Below are 16,279 nucleotides of genomic sequence, written 5' to 3'. Positions count from 1 at the left end.
GAACGGAAAGATGATCATGATTCAAGATCATATTGAGATAATATGATTCAGCATCTAAAGTTACCAGCTGTAATGAACACACCACCCTATGATAAATTGTGTAGGCTACTGGTATTACTACGGTAGTTTGGAGTTGAAGTGTAGTTGATTGGTACCAGCTGTAGATAATGGTTCCTTAGAAGACCTCTACAAATATAATTATCACTCCCCTATCATTGAGTAACCGGAAAATGTTGGGAAAAAATTATTCACCTCATGGAAGAGAGTTGTTCATATTGCATTTATTATTACTGAAGAATGTCAGAATAATTCACAATTTCTTTGAATTCAGCTTAGCTTATTTTCATCCTGAAGATCCTAAAATGGAAGATGGAAAGAATATGTAATTCCTGGTGATGATTCATCGTACATCGCATATTTCCTGGACCATCTATTGAAAATCAACAACTATGAAAACATTGAACTCATTTTTGAAAAGCTAATTTATCCTATCTATTTTTTTTTTTAATTCAACACTTCACTGTTAGATATTACTACCAATTGATTGAGAAGAATATGTTTTGGGAATAATGAATGCTGCAATACTAAGCACATAGGAAGTTCGTATTTAGATGTGAATGAAAATATTGATTGTCAGATAAATTTCATGATTCACCAAATAAAGTGAAGTGTACATTGACTTTTGGCGGTACAAAGTTCGCCAGGTAAGCTAGTTGTAAATAAAACTTTATTATTAATAGTCAACACTGAAAAAAGACAGGCTCGATCACCAGGAATACTATGAATTCTGTGAAGGACCAGTAAGCCATTAATTTTGAATAGTTTAATCACTTACATTATGGACAATCAATTAATACGTATGACATTTATTAGCTATAAAATAAAAAACTTTGATTGAAGTGACCCGGACTACTACAATATGAATAACCATTTAGATCAAATAGAAAATATCACTCACATCTCTCATCAACTCCTACTTCTTGTTCACAAAATATTAACACAAAAATATGAGTTATATTGAATGAACTCACGGCTAGTACTCAAGTTTGTCTTTTTCAGGCCATGCTACAAATGAATATAGGTTTATGTTTGACATCTTGTTTTTGTAATCTTGTTGTCTATTAAGAAATTTTTCAATGTGATTTTTTTTTGCAATAAAATTTGAAAAAAAGAATTATCAACAAACTCCTAACCAAAGAAAATATCTGTGCTCTGTTGTAATCGGAATGTATGAGACTCATACAACAATGGAACAAACACGTGGCAAGCTAGCGCTTTCGATTCATGGAAAATTGAATTCGATCAGCTGATTGATAAAATTATTTTAAGCTTTCCAATGATTATAACATAATATGTTAGAATATCATGTGTCAATTATCTCAGTTCCATATGGCATTCACCTTACCATGTTCATAACCTTACTAAATATGATCCTTTTTCATCCTTTGAAACCCTTAGAGGCAAAATATCTCAAAATCCGTTTTTAGTGCGCGTCTAGCATGTTTGAAGAATATTTATGCAAAGTTTCAAGTCTGTAGGACAATTAGTTTGAGCTGTAGTGTGATTTTACATCAAAATTTTCGAAAAATGCCCTCTCCTGGACCCCCTGGACTCCTGATCGAAATTTTTCTGCATAGATCTAATTTTTTTTCGTAGCTGAACAAAAAAGTTCCTCGTGACTTTGCTGTGCAATGAGCGGTTGAAAAGTACAAAATTTTGGGGGGGCCCCAGCTCCCTCAGGGGGGCAAATTTCTGAAAATCCTTTCTTAGTAGATGTTTTCAGGCTACCATAAACAATTGTGCAAAATTTCAAGTTTTTAGGCTCAGTAGTTTGGGCTGTGGTGTGATTTCAGTCTGTCGGGGCTTAGCCTTTTATAAGTATAGACATTAACCATAATTATGATTGTTTATTTGATTTATCGATCTGTATTGTACTGGTCTTGATTATATTATAAAGAGCTGTATTAATCCTTAAAACATCAATATAATAAGAGAGAGTAGGGTTGTGATTGTTCATTTGTTTGCATCAAAACATGTCAACTTGTGGATTGCATACCGGAAAAACTTGGATGCTTTAGTTCACATAGATTCTAAAAATATCAATCTCGTGCACCTCAAAGCCCAAATTTCAATTTTCTTTCTAGATTTCTCAGAATAATTGTTCAAATTCTATTCATGGTACATAAAAAAGATTTGATTTCATAAAAAACTCACAAAATCATATGATAGAAATCGAACATCTGTTCTATTATTGCTTTCTACCTGAAACCACTTAACCTCAATAATATTATTTTGATAATTGATAAATATTTTGATACCATTAACATAATAATAGTATTATTAAGATAATCATAAAATATTTTTTCCACAAAGTCTGTATAATAATATGGTGAAAAAGCCGCATCAAAGAAATCATCTCAAAAACATCTGTTCAGAAAAAACATAGTTTTGGAACTTCGTTTTTTGATGGAATGTATAGGCTTACACGTGACATGGATTATCACTTTCCTTGCCCTATTATCATAGGTAAAGAAAGTATTGCTCTCCGAAAAAAATCAAGGTTCCCCAATCTCCAAATTTCCATACCTTCCAAGGTCCCCTGAGTCCAGAAGAGTGGTTTTTGAGTATTCGTCTGTATGTGTTGTCACGTTATTTTTTATAAATTAAATAACGATTAGCCTCTTGCTTGGCATCAATCGGTAGAGCATGAGAATTATTTCAAAAATTATAAAATCTGATCGTGGGTTTACTAGGATATAATCTCATAGAAATCTTTATAGGCCCAGACATGAGCTTTCACAATAATACTGATAATTTATAGAAAAAAAAAATATATATATATATATAAAACTTATATCCCATAGTATTGAGGAATAAAATGAATCGTACACCATATAAAATTTGATACATATATTAACAAATATCTCAAAAAATAAGTCAAAACAAAAATAAGTTGAGCGACAGAAATATATAATATAACAAGAAACAAAATCAATAAAATATCACAGGTTAATATTATTCTTTAAGTTCTATAGCACGAAACGCTACCATATGCTTTCATTTTATGATCATATGCATTTATTTGCATGTAGCTTCGATATCAACTTGCTGATACTTGTCAACTTGGACAATTCTATTTCAAATATAAATTTCTTAAATCAGCGCCTGATAAATTGACAAACCAATAATCCAAATATATATTAAATTCTATAGTTTCCAATAGATTTCTTTGTAATAAATATTTTTTATCTCAGGGTGCGAGATTCGGCACCTGACGGAATAGATAGATCAATTCATCTAGTGAATCAGAGCTACATTATATTATCGCAAATTATATTGTAGAAATTAATGATCATATGAATATTGTATTAACAGCCTAGAACTTAGTATTTTTTGATTGTTGTATCCTTGGACATATGAATTGACTCGTTACTATCTAATAAAATACCTTTTATACTATCTTTAAACTTTCACAAGTATTTTTACCAATTTCTTAATCTATAAAACCCTTTCGACGAGCTAGCTTTGATTTCTTATTTCATTTCGAAGCACTGAGGGCGCCCTATCACTATTTCAAATATTATTCACTCACGTGCTGGAATTTTCTATGAGCTGCTGATGGCGATCCAAACTCCTGGTGATCCTGGATTATTATTGTAGCCGAAGTCGTCTCTTCCAAGGGGTTGAACAATTATTTAAAAATGACTTCTGCTTTACATTAGCATCACAAAGTCTTATGAAAATATTTAATAATTCGATTTACTTTAAGTTATTAAAAGGTATAGTAAGATATTACACTCTATAATTTTTGGTGACATCTCATGGTGGTGGTTGGTAGGCAAGTGGGGAAGTTCTCTCTTCTAATTTACAATTTTCATTTCCGATTTCCAAATTTAAATAAAATTCGAATAATCTGTTCCTCCGCCATTCAGGGCTCAAATAGACTACCAAACTATTAAATTATTACTTATGTTACATCTTTAATAATTTATTTGCCTTCGGGCCGTATCCAAAACATAAACTGTACAACAATAATTCATAAATTCTTATCATTTGTAGAAAAATATACAAATATATTTGAATCGGCTCACTATTACCGCCTATCAATTGCTACCATTTGATTGGTGCATGAAAATTATTATAGTATTCATGCGCCTAGGAACCTCCTACTTCCTTGATACATTTAATTATTTTTGTTTGGGTTTTCTAATATGCTTTTTACATGCAAAGTAATTTTTTACAAATTATAGGTTGTTTCTCATATTACGATATTTAGCCACGTGGAACCTTTGGTTCCTCAAGTTGAATACTGTTTTGTTACAATAAGTTTCTGCCAAGGTGTTTGGTCAGATTCTACGTTATGCGACTCAGTCGATCATTAGGTCGCCGATCAGTAGATTTTTTACGCCTAACCTCAAATTTTCAATATTTTATATAATATTATATAGGTAGCAAAAATTATTTTCATCTCTATTCGGCTGTTGTACAATTTAGCCATGATGCCTGATATTATCTAATCTTTAAACATTATCATCTTTGGCGATATTAGCCTATTATTTCACTTAGACCTATAAATTTCTTCAAATGGGAATTTTTATCTATCCATCCGAATTTCGAACGGTACAGTGTGTGTGTGTGAGAGAGAGAGAGTGTGTGTGTGTGTGTGTGTGTGTATGAGTGTATGTGCGTCTGTATACACGATATCTCATCTCCCAATTAACGGAATAACTTGAAATTTGGAACTCAAGGTCCTGACAATATCAGGATCCGACACGGACAATTTTGATCAAATGCAATTCAAGATGGTGGCTAAAATGGAGAAAATGTTGTCAAAAACAGGGTTTTTCGCGATTTTCTCGAAAACGGCTTCAACGATTCTGATTAAATTTATACCTAAAATGGTCATTGATAAGCTCTATCAACTGACAAGTCTCATATCTGTAAAAAATTCAGGAGCTCCACCCCATCCATGCAAAGTTTGATTCCAGATTCCCAATTATCAGGCTTCAGATACAATTCAAACAAAAAAATCCGAGTGGGAAAGATTAAGTATGAAAATCTCTGCAATTAATGTTCAGTAACATTTTCACCTAAAATTAATAATAAGCACGAAATTCGAGGAAATGTGATTATCCAATTACAAACTGTTGGCAACTGTTGATTCTATTGAATGATTAGATATGAAGAATGATTAGAACTATGAAGATTATAGCAGACTTTGTATGTCTCCAGCGTTATTGTCCTGTCACCAGCTAGCTCAGATCTTTGTTATTGAGTAGACTTGAGATGCGCGTGAACACTAACGTCAGGTGATCAATATTCATAACGGCAAGGAGAGTTGTGTGAGTGCGCCATACCAGATTGCCAATTTTCCAGCTACAACAGTTTTTTGAAATAAAAAGCTAAATATACGTTTACAGTCTCATCAATGCTGTATTGGCAATATGAAAACTCATGCAGTTAATATGAGCTTGAATGAAGGTATTTCTATTTAGATGAAGAAATTATTATTCTCTTCCATTTTCATATAATTGGAATTCCAAAATTATTCGAGCCTGATAGAATGATTGACTCACTGTTCAGGCAGTGGAAAATTTTAATATTGAAATGAGTTGTGTTTTGGCAAGCTGAGCAAAAAGATGATGCCCTATGCACCTTTTCGTTATATCTTCAAATGAAAAAAGAGTTTTTGGGTTGTCTACACTCCCTCTGAAAGGGAAACTATCCAACTTATTCTATCTTTTAGTAAAATAACAATGATCATCAATTCATCTATCATCTTCTATTCTATAATGAAAGAAAGAACTGAATTATACACTTATACAAGTGTAAAGTATGGGAAAATTATGTTTAACGCATCTTCACATCTAAACTACTGGGCTGATTTACTTGAAATTTTGCATATAGATTCTTGCTTAACCGAGGATGGTTATAGACCTATTTTCGATTCTTCAAGATTCGATTACATCAAGTTTTTAGTCTGTCAAGTTTTCAATTATTTGTCATGCTAGTTGTTGTATGGAAGCAGCTGAACATTTCTCTTAAGGAAGAAATTAGAAGATAGGTATGATTGAGGATCCTTCTCGGATGATGAAAACAGGTTTCCCGTCGCACCCATATTTTCACTGCCATTTTGAATCCAACTATATTTTTTCTATTGAAAGGTCATGATTCATTTTGAAAGGATATGATTCATTTTTTCCAGAGAGAAGGTATGGTGAAAACCACACATCGATATCTCTAACCTTTCATGGTTATGTAACTGTATTCTCATTCAAAGATCCTGATATCATCCATTCATCTATCATCTTCTATACTATAATAAAGGAAAGAAATGGCTTGAACACGTATACACGTGTAAAGGATAGGGAAATTATGTTTGACGCATCATCACATCTGAACTACTGGACTGATTTACTTGAAATAATGCATATAAATTTCTAATTAACCTGGGATTCTTATAGGCCTATTTTCAATTCTACTAGATTCCATAACGTCAAGTTTGAAAATAGACCCTTGCGAAGCACGGGTTATCTGCTAGTCTTAAAATATAGTAGGGAATGTCTGAACTCGTGGCTAGAGCACAAGATTCCTTTCTCTAGCCAAGCCAATTATTTAACAAAAGATGTTTTTTTTGAGACGCTGTTGTTAATTTAGTCCAGTAAAGGAAAGGTTATAGAGGGAAAAGTTGGGAAGACAATTTCTGACCCTGCAGTTCTGTTCAGGGTAGTAGGGAGGTAAACATATCAAAAGTCCCCACCCTTACCCCCTGTGCTAAGGTGGTGGGGGTGTTTTAAAGGCACCTTTTTTTGGTTTCTCGCATATAACTTGAAAACTATGTATCTTACAGACATATTTGTTCCATACAAAATTAAAGCTCACATCATTTCCTACAATATTCATCTCAAAACTTTTTCTATATCTGTTCTAGTTTTTGAGATATCCGCTCTTGAAGGTGTGACATTTTTGATAAAAACATGTTTGTCTCCCATTTTTTTCCATTTTTGCTCTTAGAACTTTTTAAAAATCGATGGGAAAAAATCCATGTTGATCATGAGCTCATAAAGCATTGAATTCTTTTAAATTTGATGCATAACTTCACGCTTTCCCCTACACCTTTTACAGCAGCGTTGGTGTTGAGAGTGGAATCTCCATTTTTGCAACAATAGACCAATTGACAAAGGAGTTTGGAGGGAATGTTTTAAACTAAATTTTTGACTTTGCAGCTTTGTAAGACTATCCAGGAGGAGAACATATCAAGAGTCCCCATTCCTAACTCATGTGCTAAGGGGATGAGGGTGGTTTAAAAGTAATATTTTTCAGCATTTTGCTTCCACGCTCATATCTTGGGAACCGACATTCAACCGACGTAACTAACAATTCAAAAATTAAGCTTGATAAATTGTCTACACTTTTTGTTTTGTGGAATTCTGTTTAATCCCAACAGTACCCGAGATATTCGCTTTTGAAGGTGTGTAATTGTTAAAAAACAGGTTTTTATCCAATGTTTTGCTCTTTCAGGGCTTATAACTCTCCAACAATGCATCATGAAAACTGATGTTCATCGTAGGTTTGTAGAGCAATGAATTCTCTTTGAAATGAAATATTACCACACTAATCCAAGATCTCTTTCCATTGTTATAGCAGCTTCAATGTAGGGGGTGGAATTTCCATTGCTGCAATAATTGATCGATTGTCAATGACAATTGAAGGGGGTGTCTGTGACACAGTTTTTGACTTCGCAGCTTGATTTGGACTAGTTAGAAGGTAGACATAGCAAAAGTGCGCATCTTTATTCCCTCTGTTGAAGGTGTGAAACCGATGAGTTGACACTTTTTGCAGTAATGAAAATTTCACCCCTACATTGAAGCTGCTATAACAATGAAAGAAAAACTTGGAATAGAGTAATAATACATCATTTCAAAGAGAATTCGATGCTTCACAAATCTACGATGAACAACAGTTTCTATGATGCATTGTTGGAAAGTTATAAGCCCTGAAAGAGCAAAACATTGATCAGGAGCAAAATTCGGGGAAGAAACAGTTTCGGGCTGTGCCTGTTAGTCCTTTTCCAATCATTTTGAAGAATTGAGTTCTGTTTATTCAATTATTTTAAAGAATTGAGTTCTGTTTATCGATAGATGAATAACGAGAGAAGCTCGGTGCCCTGATATTGTTTTTCACCCAGGAACAATGCCCTAGAGTAGTGGTAGGGAGTTGGTATAAACACTCTGTATATAGTTAACATTAGAGTAGCCTACAGTTGCACAGCTTAACCAAGATTCTGTACCCGATAAATCTATATAAATTAAAATCGAGCCTCAAATTTTGACATTCATTTACTTTTTTATTTGTGCACCGAATTTGATGATTTTTCAGTTGTGTTTGTTATGTTCAGGACCAGGTTCATGGTCTATCAAATTTATAATCCAACTTCAGGACTCTTTCCTACGGTCCTTCAAAGATTACGTGTATAATCCTCATGGGAGAATATTTTTGTGAGCTGGTCACTCACAGAAATAGAAATCAGCTGTTATAATCATTGCGTCATACAGCAGCCCTCGGTAGATAGTAGACAAGAGTGTGTTCTGCTCCATAACCGCCCATGTATTTCATTCTAAACTTTGTTTTGTGTGTAACCATCCAGCAGTGCGGCTTCAGGCTATTAAGTCTTACATACTCTAAAGACATAGCTTTGTTTTGATTAATTGCTGTATTCGGTGTTTGGAATTATTGATTCTCAGTAAACTAGTAGTTCTGTGAACAGTAGACCTCACGCAGTATTCTCATTCACAAGTACCTGATTGGAACTGTAGACCTTATGGAAATACAGCAATAGACTGGCTTCTCCACACATCTGTGTAATCACTTGTCAGCTGATTTATTATGAATAATTCTATAGTCTGATTTTTACCCTAATATTGGCGTATGAAGGAGGCTCCTCTTTCCTTCCATATTATCCTTGAAATGCAAAATTTCCAAAAACCTTGTATATACGTCGACGCGCAATTAAAAACGGATCATTGTCAAATTTCATGAAAATCTATCACCGCGTTTCGCCGTAAATGCGCAACATATAAACATATGAACATTCAAACATTTACACATTAAGAGAAATGCCAAACCGTCGACTTGAATCTTAGACCTCACTCCGCTCGGTCAATTATTTATATCGAAGTTGGATAATTATCCATTGAAATAAATAATTGGTATAATCCTATACCGTACTATTAAACGAGCAATTTCTGTTTATATGTTTATATGTTTGTATTGCACCGGATCTCGAAAATGGCTCTAACGATTCTCACGAAATTCAGAACATAGTAGGTTCATAATATATAAAAATTCGATTGCACTAGGTTTCATCATCCCTGGGAAAACTCGCTGAAGGACATTAGAAGGATAATTATTATTCATCCTTGGAGAAACAGCTGATGATAATTATTTCGTCGTCTGTTGATGATGGAAGTGAGTGAGCGAGTTCGTGTGTGTGAGACTGTGTCAAAATTATTATGACTCAGCTGTTAAACTTTTGTAATTATTCAATCAGGTACTTAGTGCCGGTTGCAAAAAAGCCGGGTTATTTCCAGTCGTGATTAATTCCAGTAGATCCATCTTTTTGAAATGGTCTCATATGATTTGGTTCACGTGAAATTAATCGGGATTGAGATTTAACCGGCTTTTGTGCAACCGGGCCTTTGTGAGGGAATTTTCGCATTCCTCTAGGAATTAATCTCAATTCACTGTGATTTGATAGAACATTTCTGTATGAACTATGAATATTATTATAATTTCTTCTTTTGTAATACATTTTTTTGATTTTGTACTCCAGAGCGAAGCTCGGTCCCCGATATGAATAATGGCATCTAAAGTTACCAGCTGTAGGCCACTACGCTAAACCAAGCTAGACATTAGTGTTTTCATCATACACGCATAATAATACAATACTTCAATTGATTGGAGTGAATAAAAGCATTTGGTACTTTTTAATAGCGTGTTTGAAGTTTTGTAGTCCTAGATATCAGTATGGAAAATTGGACAGTGCCAATAGCCATTGGACATGCCTATCGATAGAGTAAGCCATGTATAGTACATAGCTATTATCTTGAAAGATAAGCCATGATAGTGCTTCTCGGAAGTTGTGAATGTTGTAAAAGTGTAAAGTGTTAAAGTTGTGAATGTGTAAAAGTAATTTAATTCAATTTATTTCAAAAAACCAAAATATGATAGAATACAGAACATGACATGATAGCAAAGGTGAAAATGAGGATAACAATGTAGAAATATATTTATTATATTAGGTAATATTGAATCTATGAAAAAAATTCACTGAAAAAAAAAATTTTGTTTGCAGAAGTTAACATCCCCCTGGGATATCAGATATGCGTGATCTATTACTTTTGTAAGTTATGATTTTATCGTACACGCACATGGAAGAGTATGCTGAACTGATTATTTGATCAATAAAATATAATAGGATTGTCTGGATTTGAGGTATGAGTTATAGATTTTGAGGTGTGCATCCAGCTGAAGTTTGTCATGAGATGCATCAACTATTTGTCGGAATGAAGTACACCGGGCCAGCTAGTGGTATAATAACTGCCACACATAGGTAGGCCCACGGTATTTATATGAAAATATATTATCTTCTTCTATATACCGTGGGTAGGCCTATTAGGCCTGTTCGTGAACTTAATAAAATGAAGTTGATCAAAAATATCATCTGAATTCAGTAAGAGAACGACAGTGAGATACAAAATAAGAGAAAATCTGGTGTGGTACACTCACACAACTTTCCTTGCCGTTAAGAAAATTGATCACCTGACGCTAGTGTTCACACACATCTCAAGTCTCAAGATACAAAGAGCCAGCTGGTGACAGGACAATAACGCCGGAGACACACGAGGTCTGTTATCTCTTCATAGTGAATGATTTAATAGAATCAACAGTTGCCAACAGTTTGCAATTGAATAATCACATTTTCTCGAATTTCTAGCTTATATTCAATTTCAGGTGAAAATGTTACTGAACATTAATTGTAGAAATTTCCATGCTGAATCTTCTCCAATTGAGATTTATTGTTTAAATTGTATCTGAAGCCTGATAATTAAGAATCTAAAATCAAACTTTCCATAGATGGGGCGGAGCTCCTGAAATTTTTAAACATTGGCCTATGGGACTCGTGACAGTTGATAATAATAACTATTTTATGTATAAATTTGATCAAAATCGTTGGAGCCGTTTTCGAGAAAAGACCTGTTTTTGACAACATTTCCGCCATTCTAGCCGCCATCTTGAATTACATTTGATCGAAATTGTTCGTGTCGGATCCTCATTTTGTAAGGACCTTGAGTTCCAAATTTCGAGTCATTCCTTTGATTTGCAGTTGAGATATCGTGTACACACACACACACACACACACACACACACACACACACACACTCACACACACAGAGACTAACCCCCTTTTTTGAACTCAGGGGACCTCAAAACGTATAGAAATTTGGAAATTGGGGTAGCTTAATTCTTCTCGGAAAGCAATACTTTCCTCACCTATGGTAATAGGGCAAGGAAAGTGAAAATAATGAGGAATAAGAAAAAACAAGATGATGGTCGTTCAAAAAAAAAGTGATTTGTATGTGAACAAGGTAGCGTTTTATTTTCAACTAGAAAAATATAATTTGAAATAAGATAGATGTCTTAAGAGTTCTTTTCAAACTTAGAAATAACACACAATAATAATAATTAAAATTATATTATAATAATGATTACAATAACAGAACAATAATAAAGATTACATTAAGAGATAGATTTGAAATTTAATCATGGCCACTTGAATCGAACCAGCAACATATAGTGGGAAAATTTAATTGAATTACCTCAGTAACATATAGGTACTGCTAGACTTGGAATTTGATTACTCAAATTGACCAAGTAACATAGTAATAAAATTTGAATTCAATTACAATTATAATAATAATAGAAAAAATATGTTTCAATCTTAGAATGGTTTCAAACATAGAAATAACTCATAGTATACTGATAACGAATATGATTTGAGGTTAACAGGCGAGTAGTCGCACCCGTGGCAAATTGCCGCACAATTGTAACTTTTACATGTAGTTTTGGGAATATTCGTTTTCCAAGGTCATGTAATATTCGCTGTGACTTTCCTCTAGAAATTTCTTGAACAGTTTGAGGATGACAGAATGAGCGTTGACTAATTTCAATATAGTGTAATAGGTATTATCTTCCTATCTTATATTCTGTCTTCTGATTTAAACTTCCATTATATTTCTATTCTATTTAGATATCAAAAAATGAGTCAATTGAAGAAGGTAGGCTATATTCATTCCATTCATGAGTAGAGTCTCTTATCCCATGAAAATGATAAATTCTAACAATAAATTTGCAGTATGTATTTCTGGAATCCCCTTTACGTATTATGTTATTATATACTATTGAATAGTATATAATAACATAAAACACGTTGAGAAAGATTTGAAATCAATGCATATTGAAAGAGCATTGTCAAAACCAACTGTTTGTACTCTAGGGTGCCATAAGGGTGAGTGTGAGCAAAATGCTCACGCACAACCTCTGACGTGCGACTTCTCGCATGTTAAATCAAAATCAAATTACTCAAATTAACCCAGTTTCATGGTGATAGATTTGGAATGAAATCACTTTTCAACCCATAACATAGTGATATAATTAGAATTAAATTACCTAAATATACCCAGTAACATTGTGGTGGAATTAGAATCGAATTACTTAAATCATCCTAGTTACATAATGATTGAATTAAAATCAAATAACTCAAGAATAACATAGTGTTATAATTGGAATCCCATAATTCAAATTAACTCAAAAACATAGTGATACAATTGAATACAAATAATTTCAATCAATTCAATAACATAGTGATAGAATTGAAATCAAATAACTTAACAATAACATAGTGCTATAATTGAAATCAAATAACTCAAATCAACTCAATAACATATATTATAGACCTATATTGTGATAGAATTGGAATGAAATTATCTAAATTAACCGATATCATAGTAAGCTTAATAGAATTGAAGTGAGATTACTGGAATCAATCCAGTCATACATAGTGTATTTCGGATCAATAATAGGACTTATAAAACTATATGTGGAAGAAGGTCAACATCAATGAATTTCCTCTAATCTACATTTTCGTCCAAGCTCAAACGGTAGTGAGGTCCACGTTATAAATTCAGTGCAAAAGATAGAACAACAGCATTACCGATTCTCTGTGTTGCCACTTTATTCTATAGTGGATATATCATGTAATATTAGCTGTTCTTATTGATAATAATCAATTATATATTCCCCAGGAAAATGTGTTTTGATTGAATAATGTATTGTCGCAAAAGAGATTGAATATGTTGATGATAAATTAGATTTAATATAGTTTAAAAACAATTTGACAATGTTGTGGAGCTAGAGAAAATAGAGCTGTTTGCTTTGCTCAATGACAGACAAGAATAGCAACTCCAATTCCAATCAAGTGCTGCTGACTTTATAAGGTGGTCCTCACTAATATTCTTCTTCCAGGCTTCTCATAACTCAGGCCGACTCTACTTCAAGCTCTTGGTTTACCTGGTGGAGGTTGCGTAGGCTTTCTAGATTTTTCAAGTCTTGGTCTCTTGAAGAATGGTTTGAGACATTCAAATAATGCTTTCAGTGTATTGACTTATGCTAATAGATAGGCCTCTCCTTTGGCAGCAACACTGTAAAAAAATAATTGCTCTCAATAACATATTTCGGTATGTGAGGCTGGCCACTAGCAACAGGACAAGAGTGTGTTGAGCATGTGTGCACTCACTCATGTCGTCATACATTATTGTGTCAGCGGGTAGCTGTCAAGTAGTCGGGGCTACTACTTGACAACTGGTCATTTTGGCCATAGGCGACTACTTGTACCCTCGTAAAAATATGCCATTGCCGTCAACTTGTCCCCCCGACTACTTGACACCTTCTGGACCAAAGGTGCCAACTAGTCATGACCGAAATGACTACTTGACACCACACACCCTCGCGTCAGGATGTCCCCCCGACTAGTTGTCACCTCCTTAGAGAGGAGACAAGTAGACGGGGATGGCTCACGTCTACATGTCACCTTGCACGATGGCGTCAAGGTGTCACCCTGACTACTTGTCACCTACAGAGCAACCGGTTGGCACAACCTACACCCCCGCGGCGTAGGGAGGAGGGATCAAGCAATTTTTATTGCTGGTTATGGTGTAGAATTGAATTCTGAACACTTTTGGCTCAGTAACATTTTCCCGTCAAACGCACAGTTCGGAAGATATTCGCCGTCTTTGCTACTTTTAGGACAAATTTTCTCGAGTTGGTAGAAAACAGAAACAAATGGATAGTAAGCCTCTTTGATGACTGAACCAGATGTAGAACACAATTCTGAACAGATTTTGTTCAGTCATATTTTCCCGTCATAGGCACCGTTTACGAGTAAATTGAGCATAATGCTATGACAGTCAAATTTTCATCCATCAATGATATGGCAGATGAAGCTATCAGTCTGGTTATTAACTGTGGTATTACATGAAGTCTGGTGATTAATATGAGGATGAATAACTATTTATATACACTTTGTCACGTTATTCTTTATATTTAAATAACGATTAGCCTCCTGCTTGGCATCAGTCGGTAGAGCATGAAAATTTGATATAATTATATAATTAGGTCGTGGTTTTTTAAGATCAACTTGATAAATTAGCCACTAATAATCCAAATATATATATATTAAATTCTCTAGTACTTAGTAGATTTCTTTGTATTGAATATATATTTTATCTCAGGGTGCAAGATTCGGCACCTGATGGAATAGGTAGAGCCATTCATCTAGTGAATTAGAGCTATAACAAACTATCGCAAATTATATTGCAAAAATTAAAATATCATATGAATGTGTTTTAATATCCTGGAATATGGTAGCCGGAATCGTCTCTTCCAAAGGGTTATAAATTTATTTGAAATTGAAAATGACTTCTGCTTTACAAGAGCATCACAAAGTCTTTTAGGAAATTTAATAATTTGATCTAACTTTAACTTTTACAATTTATTAGCAAGGTACTACGCTCTAAAATATTTGGGGTCCTCTCATGGTGGCATTTGGCTGGTGAGTGCTGGTTCTCCTTTCTCAATTTTACAAATCTTACTTCTGACTTTCAAATTAACATAAAATTTGAATATCTTAGTCCTCCGCCATTTAGGTTCAAATAGATCGTACAAAAAATATCAAATTATTACTCAGGTTGTGCGTTTAATAATTTCTTTGCCTTCGAGCCATATCGATAACATAGACTATACAATGTTTCAACATAAATCCAGTACATTTATATAAATATATAGAAATATTTTTTGAATTGGCCTACAGTTGCCGCCTATTAACTGCCGTTGTGCTATTGGTGCATGCAAATTTGATACAGTATTCATGCGCCTGGTACCTCCTATTTCCTGAATACACTTAATTATTTTTATTTGGTTTTTTGGTTATGCTCTCTACATGCTAGTTAATATTCTATACACTAATATTTGTTTCATGCTACCTAATAATTAGCCACGTGATCATGTGTTTTTTCACATTGCATACTGTTTGATTGCAATAGAGCTCTGCCAAGGGGTTTTGGTCAGATTCTACATTGCTCGATTTGATCGATCTCTAGGTCACCGATCCCTGAATGCATATACCTAACCTCAATCTTCAAAATATTTTATATAATAATATATTCATTAGCAACAAATTCCTTCAAATCCTTTTTAGGTTTTTGTACCGTTTAGCCAGAACAAGCTGATGCTATCTAATCTTAATTGTTATCTATTTGGCGATATTAGCCAGTTACTTTATTTCAGACCTATTACTATTTCGGTTAGGGATTTTTATCTACCCAAATTTGATATTTTACATGCGCCCCTGGATATATATATACCATACTTTATTTATAAATTATACTCTCAGACTTTTATCACAGTTCGCAGACATATCTGCTGCATCTCCTTTAGACCTCTATCAAATACAATAACAAATTCTCCTCCTCAACACACATAAAATATCATAAACATAATCTTCTAAACGCATTCCTCCTTACAACACCGAAAACATAGTATTTTTAAATTTGCCGCTCACAGGGCCGCCAACCTAACTACACACATTTCTTGATTCTCACAATTGATTCTTTTCAGACAATAATTTCGATGTACAAAACTTCTGGGCTTATATCCTATAGTA

This window comes from Nilaparvata lugens, chromosome 14, assembly GCF_014356525.2.
Source record: "Nilaparvata lugens isolate BPH chromosome 14, ASM1435652v1, whole genome shotgun sequence".
Classification (NCBI taxonomy): domain Eukaryota; kingdom Metazoa; phylum Arthropoda; class Insecta; order Hemiptera; family Delphacidae; genus Nilaparvata; species Nilaparvata lugens.
Note: the sequence above shows the minus strand (reverse complement) of the source record.